Source organism: Alosa sapidissima, chromosome 2 (assembly GCF_018492685.1).
Source record: "Alosa sapidissima isolate fAloSap1 chromosome 2, fAloSap1.pri, whole genome shotgun sequence".
NCBI classification, from domain to species: Eukaryota; Metazoa; Chordata; class Actinopteri; order Clupeiformes; family Clupeidae; genus Alosa; species Alosa sapidissima.
Window position 1 is genome coordinate 36,749,683 of NC_055958.1, and position 10,380 is coordinate 36,760,062.

The 10,380-nt window shown below is 39.9% G+C and overlaps 1 long non-coding RNA gene across 1 annotated transcript; it reads right to left on the reverse strand.

The window, feature by feature from the left end:
• Positions 1–631: 631 nt before the first annotated feature.
• On the reverse strand, positions 632–1,602 carry LOC121692415. The gene is made up of 3 exons (XR_006025259.1): positions 1,483–1,602; positions 1,049–1,172; positions 632–962 (listed from the first exon to the last, which is right to left on the reverse strand). It is a non-coding gene; the product is annotated as an uncharacterized LOC121692415 (long non-coding RNA).
• Between the last annotated feature and the right edge of the window lie 8,778 nt (positions 1,603–10,380).

Genomic DNA, 10,380 nt, shown 5'->3' on the forward strand with positions numbered 1-10,380 from the left:
TTGTGGAAATTAATACATTAAATTGCTTTCCCTCTTCTCTCTCCCAGCACTTCAAAACATAGTATGGGCAGCTTTGTTCGACCAGCTAAGTCATGCACAAGAGGCTGCAATTTTACAGAGAGCATTCTGAACATTATTTAATTGTTGGCACTGGCACTTATAAACACTAAATGGGTAAATTGCAATAAATGGGCTTAGTTTTGGAGCCAAATGTTGGAGTTAGAATAAATACCTCTGTGCCAATTGCTTGATAATTTTACAGCCATGTCGTTTTCGTTATGCATTATTTGTTTTGGTTGTTTAACAATGCAAAACAAAAATATCCGATTAATCGATCGATAAAGTGCTAGATTAATCGATTACAAAAAGAATCGATAGCTGCAGCCCTAGAGAACCATAGATACTCTATTCATCCCATGGGTAATTTCAGGCACCCAATAGCTTACACACACACACACAAACATAAAGTGTGGCTGCCAATACATTCAGATATTAAAGCAACAAACAATTGCAAAACAAAATATCGGCAACAGAGAAAATGGTCATTACAGCCACCATGACCAAAATGCAGTTGATATGCAAATAGGAACCACACAGGAACTTACGAGAACAAGGTATTTGGTCCATCCCATATTGCCCAATCCTGAATGATGGCCTAAAAAATGTAGAGGCGTCAGAACTGGCTTGGAATCTGGGTGGAGAGAATGAGGATTGAGCAGGCGGCACTGGTGATCGTGGAGATGTATGATGAAAGGACCTTGCCCTAGTAGAAAAACGCTGGAGAGAGAGAGAGAGAGAGAGAAAGATAGATACTTTATTCATCCCAAGGGTAATTTAAGACACCCAATAGCTTACACACACACACAAAACGGAACAGATGACGGGCCATGTTCCGTAGACACAGGAGCTGACTGGCGATGAGGCACAGACCAAGGAGAAGACATGGTGTTGGCAGAAGAGTGCTGAGGAAAACATAGATACTCTATTCATTCAAGAGTAACTGCAGGCACCCAATAGCTTACACACACACACACCAAAAATCACTCACAGAAATTGGAACAGATGACGTAGACCCATGTGGCGTAGACCTAGGAGCTGACTGGTGGCATGGTGAAGACCAAAAAGATGGCATTGTGGATGTGGATGAGGAAGAGCACTGATCAGATGACTGACTGTGTGGTAAAGTCCAATGAGGGGTCATACAGCAGAGGTGTAAAGAAAGGGGACATAAAAAAATGATATCCAAAACTATAAACATATCAGCACAGTTGTATGCCAACAAATTGCACTTTGTATTTTTGGTGAAATGCAAGTAATCAGGTGTTCATAATTGAGTGAAAGATTAGCGATGCGAGTGACCTTTAGACAATTCAAATTATAGTTTGATCTTTGAGAGGTAGGCAATGATGCTAAATGACAAGTGAAAGGTAGAATAATATTCACATTTCATTTACCTGGGTGTTAAATGTCTGAGGAGTTTACCTTGGAGGGGATACTCTTTGTGGTGACGATGACCGATATGGAGGTGGGACTGGTGGTGCATCCACAGGCAAGGATTGGCTATAATTCAGCGGAACATCAATAGGCGGAGATTTATCCCGGTTGCTTTAGTCTTCTAGCCTGGCGAGCCAGACCCACATTAAAATGTAGGGTCTGGGCACTCACCGTTCACAGTGCTCAGTCTGAGGGGCGGGATAATCAGTTGTCTTTCAAATTCCCTCTGCACGCAATAGGATATTTGTTTTCAAGTAGCAGGGAATTCAAGCCAAACCGTTGCAACTCTGCCATCATTCATTATGTTAAGCCCACCAAACGACTCTATTCACGATTTCAATGTCCTGATTAAGTTTCGATTTCTGGAGCTCACAAGCCAACGGAGAGTTGCTAGACTAGCCCTCGCTAGGGGCGCGTGTAGATTTCTAGGCTATTAGTCTTCCAGAGAATCCAATTCACCAAAGTGTTTTCTCTTTCTATGTTTATGAAAATATCTGCATTAATTACGAAAAATACTTATACATACACAAAATACAATTCAGTAATCTTAATAGTGATCACTGGTTGGATGAAACCAGCTTGAATTTCCCCGTGGTGATTAATTAATTATTTATCCATCCATCTATCTATCTCTAAACACTGGATCTGACTCTGCAATGAAATGGTGGCCAACCATATAATATTTGTCAGTGCGCCAGCATAATGTAACCTCAACTGTAAAGCCCATCTCTTGATGGACTAATCAAGACCATTTTCTCTATTTGAAACAAAAAGGCTTATCTTAATGTACTTAAAATGAAAAATAAACATTTATCTGAAGGCCACACTTACACTGTACTATGTCTCCTCTGGATGCGCTGTGTGTCTTCTTCATGAACCGAGTCAAGGTCTGATGTTTTAAAGCTCAAAGCCTTCTTCATTGCTTGCCTTGCTAACAAGTAATCACCTATTATACAAAAAGATAAAATAAATAAAAAGTGTCAACATACACACAAGTAGTAAGCCCAGTTAAGCAGTCAGTAAGGCTGAGTCTACAGGCCAAAATGCCATCATTTTACCCAGTAGAATCTCCCACTGACAGAAATCAAGCCCAACTAAATTCCTTCATAATGTAAATCCTGAAGTTGGACTTGGCTATATATGCGTTTCCTTTACGGTCATGACTATTTACACTGTAGATTCATCAAAACTATTAATGAACACATGTGGAATGTGTGAAATCACTGAAAACATGTCTTCAAAGTTGCTATTGTTTTTATTCACCTTTTCTGCTGTAAGTGCATGTTGTGAGATAGATAAGAGAGATAGATAGAGATAGATAGATAGATAGATACTTTCTTGATCCCCAGGGAAAATTCAAGGTCTCAGCAGCAGCATACATACAACAAACACATTCTTTAACAGCAGAAAGAGTACTTAAAGTATATAATATAAAAACACAACTAAGCAGTAAGGACAGTAGAAGATAAAGAATATGCTAAATATACTAAAATATGTGTGTGATGTCTGTATGCTACTGAGACCCTGAATTTCCCCTTGGGGATCAATAAAGTGTCTATCTATCTAGCAAGTCATAACTTGAGAAAAATCTGTATCTGTGGGCCAAATAACTTTGCATGCATTCATTCTATATATATATATATATATATATATATATATATATATATATATATATTAGTGGTGGTGGTCATAGATTAATTTCTTTAATCTAGATTAATCTCACTAATCTTGGAATTAATCTAGACTGGCTGCAGAGCAGGTTCTTCTCCTTTCACCAACTCACTTAGCGTTGCACACACTGGCTGCAGAGCAGGTTCTTCTCCCTTCACCAACTCACTTAGCGTTGCACACACTGGCTGCAGAGCAGGTTCTTCTCCCTTCACCAACTCACTTAGCGTTGCCCACACTGGCTGCAGAGCAGGTTCTTCCCCTTCACCAACTCACTTAGCGTTGCCCACACTGGCTCCCTCTCTGCTCTGGGCCCTTGAGGTCCTTAAGTCATGGATCTAGAGCAGTCGCCACCTTTGATGAATGAAAAATAATAATTATTGATTGATGAAAATTTCACTTTCCAAATCCAACCTCCATATGTCTTCATGACTCATTCATCTATTCATTGACCGATCTACTGTCTTAACAGTCTATAATGGTCAAACAATGCAGTTATCTTCTGGTCAGTCTGACATACCTTAAGCATTCCAGGTTTATTTTCTCCCTCCGCTGGTTGAGGTCCTTGGTGAAGGCAGCCTTGAATCCCACAATATAGGCAGGATCATCTGAGATCTTCATCAAGTGCTGGAGGTGGCACAGGGCAGGTAAAACAGGTGTAATAGTTGGCTTAGGAGAGCTGGACCAGAGTGCAAGGCAAGTAGCGGCGAGGTAAATTTAGCACAAACAACAATCTTTAATCTGAACTAGAAAAGCATTTCCTGAAGGAAATACAGTGCATGAAAATGCAAAAATATGATGTAAAATATCATACAGAGTAAAAACAAACTATATTGGTTGCTAAGTAGATGAGGTTTAATATAGTTGGAATGACTGAACAGTTAAATAGGTGGATAGTTTAAATGGTTAAATTATTTAGGTAGATAGTTGACGATAACTGACAGTTGGAATGGCTCTAATGTTTGCTAGCAGTTATGCTAACTATGTTAACAAAGATAATAATGTTAACAAAGTTACTATGCTAACTAGCATGCTAACATGCTAGCATGCTAACTATGCTAACCATGTTACTTAGCTAATCGTTTTTAGTAGTTTTGCTAAAAATGCTAACTAGCATGCTAACATGCTAGCGCTAGCATGCTAACTATGCTAACCACGTTACTTAGCTGACTTAGCTAATCGTTTTTAGCGGTTTTGCTAAAAATGCTAACTAGCATGCTAGCATGCTAACTACGTTACTTAGCTGACTTAGCTAATCATTTTTAGCAGTTTTGCTAAAAATGCTAACTAGCATGCTAACTATGCTAACCATGTGACTTAGCTAACTTAGCTAATCATTTTAAGCAGTTTTGCTAAAAATGCTAACTAGCATGCTAACTATGCTAACCATGTGACTTAGCTAATCATTTTAAGCAGTTTTGCTAAAAATGCTAACTAGCATGCTAACATGCTAACTATGCTAACCATATGACTTAGCTAACTTAGCTAATCATTTTAAGCAGTTTTGCTAAAAATGCTAACTAGCATGCTAACATGTTAGCATGCTAACTATGCTAACCATGTTACTTAGCTAACTTAGCTAACTAGCTACAGTGGGTAGGAGTCATAGTTGATGACAAGTAACAGTTACAATGGCTGAACAGTTAAAAAGTTCAGTAGTTTAAAGGGTTGAATTGTTTAACAGTGAAATATTGTAGTGAGGACTTTTATTTTGAAACAGTTTTTGGCAGAGGAAGCAGTTGAACAGGATGTGTAGTCTTAATAGGGCCAGTTTGTATGCTTAAAGCCTGAGACTGGCAGTTGGTCCAGGTGGCCCGAACACCTGCCATAGGATTCTAATTGCTTAACGGCCGTATTGTGATGTCATAATCATAATGTTAAGTCAATGGGGAAATTTTGATTAGTTTTTAATTAATAGTTTAAAAAGTATAAAAGTTACAAAGTTGAAAAATACATAGCACCCATGTCCTAAGTAAGACCTACGTAACATAGTTTGAATGAAGTTTCTACGTTAAACGGTTGAAGCTGCATTAAATGCGTTAGAAGAAGAAGAAGAACTAGAAAAGCATTTCCTGAAGGAAATACAGTGCATGAAAATGCAAAAATATAACGTAAAAAAATCATACAGAGTAAAAACAAACTATATTGGTTGCTAAGTACATGAGGTTTAATATAGTTGGAATGACTGAACAGTTAAATAGGTGGATAGTTTAAATGGTTAAATTATTTAGGTAGATAGTTGACGATAACTGACAGTTGGAATGGCTCTAATGTTTGCTAGCAGTTATGCTAACTATGTTAACAAAGATAATAATGTTAACCAAGTATGCTAACTAGCATGCTAACAATGTTAAAATGCTAAGTATGCTAACCATGTGACTTAGCTAATCATTTTTAGCAGTTATGCTAAGTAGCATGCTAACTATGCTAACCATGTGACTTAGCTAATCATTTTAGCAGTTTTGCTAAAAATGCTAACTAGCATGCTAACATGCTAACTATGCTAACCACATTACTTAGCTAACTTAGCTAATCATTTTAAGCAGTTTTGCTAAAAAATGCTAACTAGCATGCTAACCACATTACTTAGCTAACTTAGCTAATCATTTTAAGCAGTTTTGCTAAAAATGCTAACTAGCATGCTAACATGCTAACTATGCTAACCATGTTACTTAGCTAACTTAGCTAATCATTTTTAGCAGTTTTGTTAAAAATGCTAATTAGCATGCTAACATGCTAACTATGCTAACCACATTACTTAGCTAACTTAGCTAATCATTTTAAGCAGTTTTGCTAAAAATGCTAACTAGCATGCTAACATGCTAGCATGCTAATTATGCTAACCACGTGACTTAGCTAACTTAGCTAACTAGCTACAGTGGGTAGGAGTCATAGTTGATGACAAGTAACAGTTACAATGGCCGAACAGTTAGTAGTTTAAAGGGTTAAATTGTTTAACAGTAAAATATTATAGTGAGGACTTTTATTTTGAAACAGTTTTTGGCAGAGGAAGCAGTTGAACAGGATGTGTAGTCTTAATAGGGCCAGTTTGTATGCTTAAAGCCTGAGACTGGCAGTTGGTCCAGGTGGCCCGAACACCTGCCATAGGATTCTAATTGCTTAACGGCTCTATTGTGATGTCATCAGCCCATGTTAAGTCTATGGGGAAATTTTGACTAGTTTTTAATTAATAGTTTAAAAAGTATAAAAGTTACAAAGTTGAAAAATACAAAGCCCACATGTCCTAAGTAAGACCTACGTAACATAGTTTGAATGAAGTTTCTACGTTAAACGGTTTAAGCTGCATTAACTGCGTTAGAAGAAGAAGAATAAGAAGAAGAAAAAGCCTTGGAAGAACAGTACAGTGCATTTTCATGCACTGTAATAAGAAGAAGCCTAGGAAGAACAGTACAGTGCATTTTCATGCACTGTAATAAGAAGAAGCCTAGGAAGAACAGTACAGTGCATTTTCATGCACTGTAATTAAACACTACAGCAAACCACGAAACATCAATGACCAACAGGGGACTGAGGGAAGACAAAGGGTTTAAATACACAGGGGTTAACAGGGCACAGGTGAACAAGGAATAAGACACAGGTGGAAACCATAATTAAATTAACAAGGATCAGGTGAGGGGCGGAGACACAGGCACATGGAACAGAGACACATGGCAAACAAACGAAGGAGCACATGGCACAAGACACAGGAAGAAAACAAAGCAAACAGGAAGACAAGAGGAGCAGACATGATGGAAAAACATTAGATGGGGAGAACAAGACAAGACAGAACAGGAACTGATCCTGACAGCAGGATACATACTTATCCCCACCAATTTTTAAAGCTCTTAATCACATTACATTTAAGGGCACGTGTTTCTTAAATACAAAGTGACATTTAAAAGAACTTGTATGCCAATTCATGAACACGCTATCTTTGTAGACCATACCTGCATGGCTCCAGCAGTTTCTCTAGCTTTGCCAACTTCTCATATTCAGCATTTGTTGGGAAGGCCAGAAGGGGTATTTCACAAAACCTAGATAAGGGATTAAGCTGGGATTTTCAGGTCATCCTGGATGAATTCAGCCTTGACATGGTTTCACAAAAGAGATGGCACATAAATTACCATGGGGATTTATTCTCTGCACAGCCAAGCTAAGTTAATTCTAATGGTAATTATGTCGTCTTATTGGTTCTGCTAGCTGTCATTCACATCAGACCTCCATGCTAATTTTTAAGGAGCTTTATTCCATTTATAAACTATTTGCTAAATGCATTTGCTCGGAAAACAAAACAGATTGTCTGCCTACTACCATATGGTTATTATTTTAATTGTGATAGCCTTATAATTATTAACATATGCCTAGGTACTCATTGTTTGCTTATTTTATTGATAGACGTTTGATGAATAGCCTAGGGCCTACTGTAGTTGATTGGGAGTGGAGGGGCAAGTTTTCGAAGGTATTTTCAACTACAATATTAATATTGGTATATCATACTATGTGCATATTTGCAGTGGCAAGCGCTTTCTTATTGACGTTGCGTGCCGAGACAAGGAAGCACTAACACGTGGGTGCATACGTAAATTTGCATTCAGTTGGTCTACCACGCCTACTTCCTACTGTTTTACAGAAATAGCCATGATTCCCCATTCCAAAAAGGACAACTTTACTTAATTGTTAGTCTATATCAAAAGCCGTTGTTCACTTTGTGTGAATGACGCTATATTCCGCGTCTTTTTTATTCCAACCGTGGGCAGAAACAAGAACGCGCACACATCCTGAATTACTTACACCTGACTTGACATAGTCGCTCCTACTCATCCTGGATTGGCATTAGTGAAACGAGTTGAGCTAGGATGATGAGACAACGCTATGTCAAACCTCGCTTTATCACTTGGATGTCTTAATTCTGCCTTTGTGAAATACCCCTCAGATTGTGCTTCTGCTGAGACAGCGTTGTGTGCAGTGCGTCTCTGTTGCGCCTCACACGCTTGATCATCTCAAGGGTGGAATTCCACCGTGTTGGAACATCTTGCACAAGTGGCTCCTGAACTTGTCCAAGGGAGGCTTGCTGGACATTCAGCTCGTCTTAGTTGGCCAGACTGAGTTTGAAATGTCCAACCACTTTACGGCACTTGGCCAGTGCACCATCAAAACCACCTTCCCGAAGTGACATTACAATAGCTCTCTGTACAACATGCGCAACACAGGGCAAATGCTCGAATGGCAGTATCCACCATATTAGGAGCGCTGTCTGTTCCAATAGTGCTAATCATCTTCAACCACGCTGATGGGCCGGCAGCTGGTGGCAATCCACTGAGCGAGGAGATTAGTTAGCTTGGCTGATAGAGCTGTGCTGACGGGCTTGCCTCGGTTGCACTCAAACATTAACCTGGCAATAGCCAGATGAATTTTGCTCCGCCTAGCTCCACTCATCCATCTGGAACCGATCCATTGAAGTGTTGCTTCAGAAGGCTGGGCCTAATCAAAAAATGCTTGCATATGATTGAATAAGCCACTTGTCCGTCATCTATTGACGTGCTACTTCAACCACTCACATCGAAGCCAACCCGTGACGCTAATAACAGACTCACAGTCGCTTCTACGCTATGTCACATCTATGAAACTCCCGCCCTGCGTCCTGATTGGCTAAACCATAAAGTTGGTTGAGGAAATCACTCTCAATGGAAGAGGTCCCAGATGGATGTGAGTGAAGCTAGGCGGAGCTAAGCGGAACGACATTCATCTGGCTAGGGTCAGGTTACTCAAACATAGTAGCTTGATGACGACTCTTCCCTTGCGCTACATCAGTGCTTGGCCCGGCATCTTCCGCATTAGCTAAGGGATGCTTTGCGTTTAGGTGGTACAGTGGGCAGTGCTTCGACTTGGCCAGCGTCACTCGCGGTCCGTGCGTGGGATCACGCAACTTTAATTTGTATTTTCCCAGTGAGACGCTGCAACCACAGCCACACACTGTGATAACGTTCTTAAATCAATCTTTCCCGTGAGCTTGCATACTACCAGTCCTTCCTTTTCAAATGTGTTATGCCTGTTTGCACAATTTCACAAATAATCATATGTGATTATATGACAGATAATCCCTGTGCACGGGGACCGAAACAATGCATGCCAACTTTTTCTGTGTTTCTCACGTATTTTAACTTCCCCCCGCTGTCTTGCCGTTTTAATATTTTCCCGTAGAATATCCCATATTTTAATACTCTCATAACAGCCCTGCCATCGGGCCTGTCTCTGTGTTGTCCTGTTGCTACCCCTTGCCCTTCCAACGAAACAGATGTCTTCAAATCATTGTTTTCCTTGCTTGAAGGCGAACTTAGAGTGATGTTAACCTATTTAAGTTTAACGACGTGATTGTCGTGAGAGCACGATTCATTGGCTGGCGCTTGCATGTTCGGCCTTATGTCTAAAAATATTATTAAATTATTAAAATATTAACTTTCAGTGTTTTACTATGTCTTTGTCATGGGGAAGTTTTTTTCCCCATGCATTTATTCTAGGCTACTGTCAGTGACTGCCGTGAGAGAAGCGGGTTCTGTGTTTCGTTCATGTCAGTGACTGACGCGAGAGAAGCGGGGTCTGTGTTGTGTTGTCTTGTGTTGCGTTGCATTAATTTATTTTCAATTGGGCATGCCGTGCCGTGTCGTCCACAGCTCAGTTCTGACAAAGCCGAATTTACTCCTTTTGAAACAATGAGTGTGCGCGTTTGTATGGTTATATTGCTTGACGGGGGATCCCAAGCAGCTTTCAGCCATAAGGCTACTTTGAGAACATTTCCTAATTCACCCGACACTAATATTCAAAAACTATTTCGGCATAGCCTATTAACTGACCACCCGATTCACGTTGACTGGGGGGCAGGGGGGCCCATCAGACATTTGTGCCCAGTTAATCCGGCCCTGCCCCCAACAAATCACACCTTCCCACCAGCTGTGACAGCTTAAAAGAAGTCAAGAGGACTCCTAACTCACCAGACCTATTCACAAACCGGTTTTGTGGCATTTCGCCTGTTTTGAAATCCTATATGCGGCTAGGAGCTTCCAATCGTGAGGAAGCAATTTTGCATTGTAGGCATAACTAACATGCAATAACGCCACCAACAACAACCAAAACTAGGCTACTCATTGTCAACATGTAAATAAAATGTAACATTATTGTGAATCAAATTAAAATGTTCTCTTTTGCAAACGTAGGCATAGG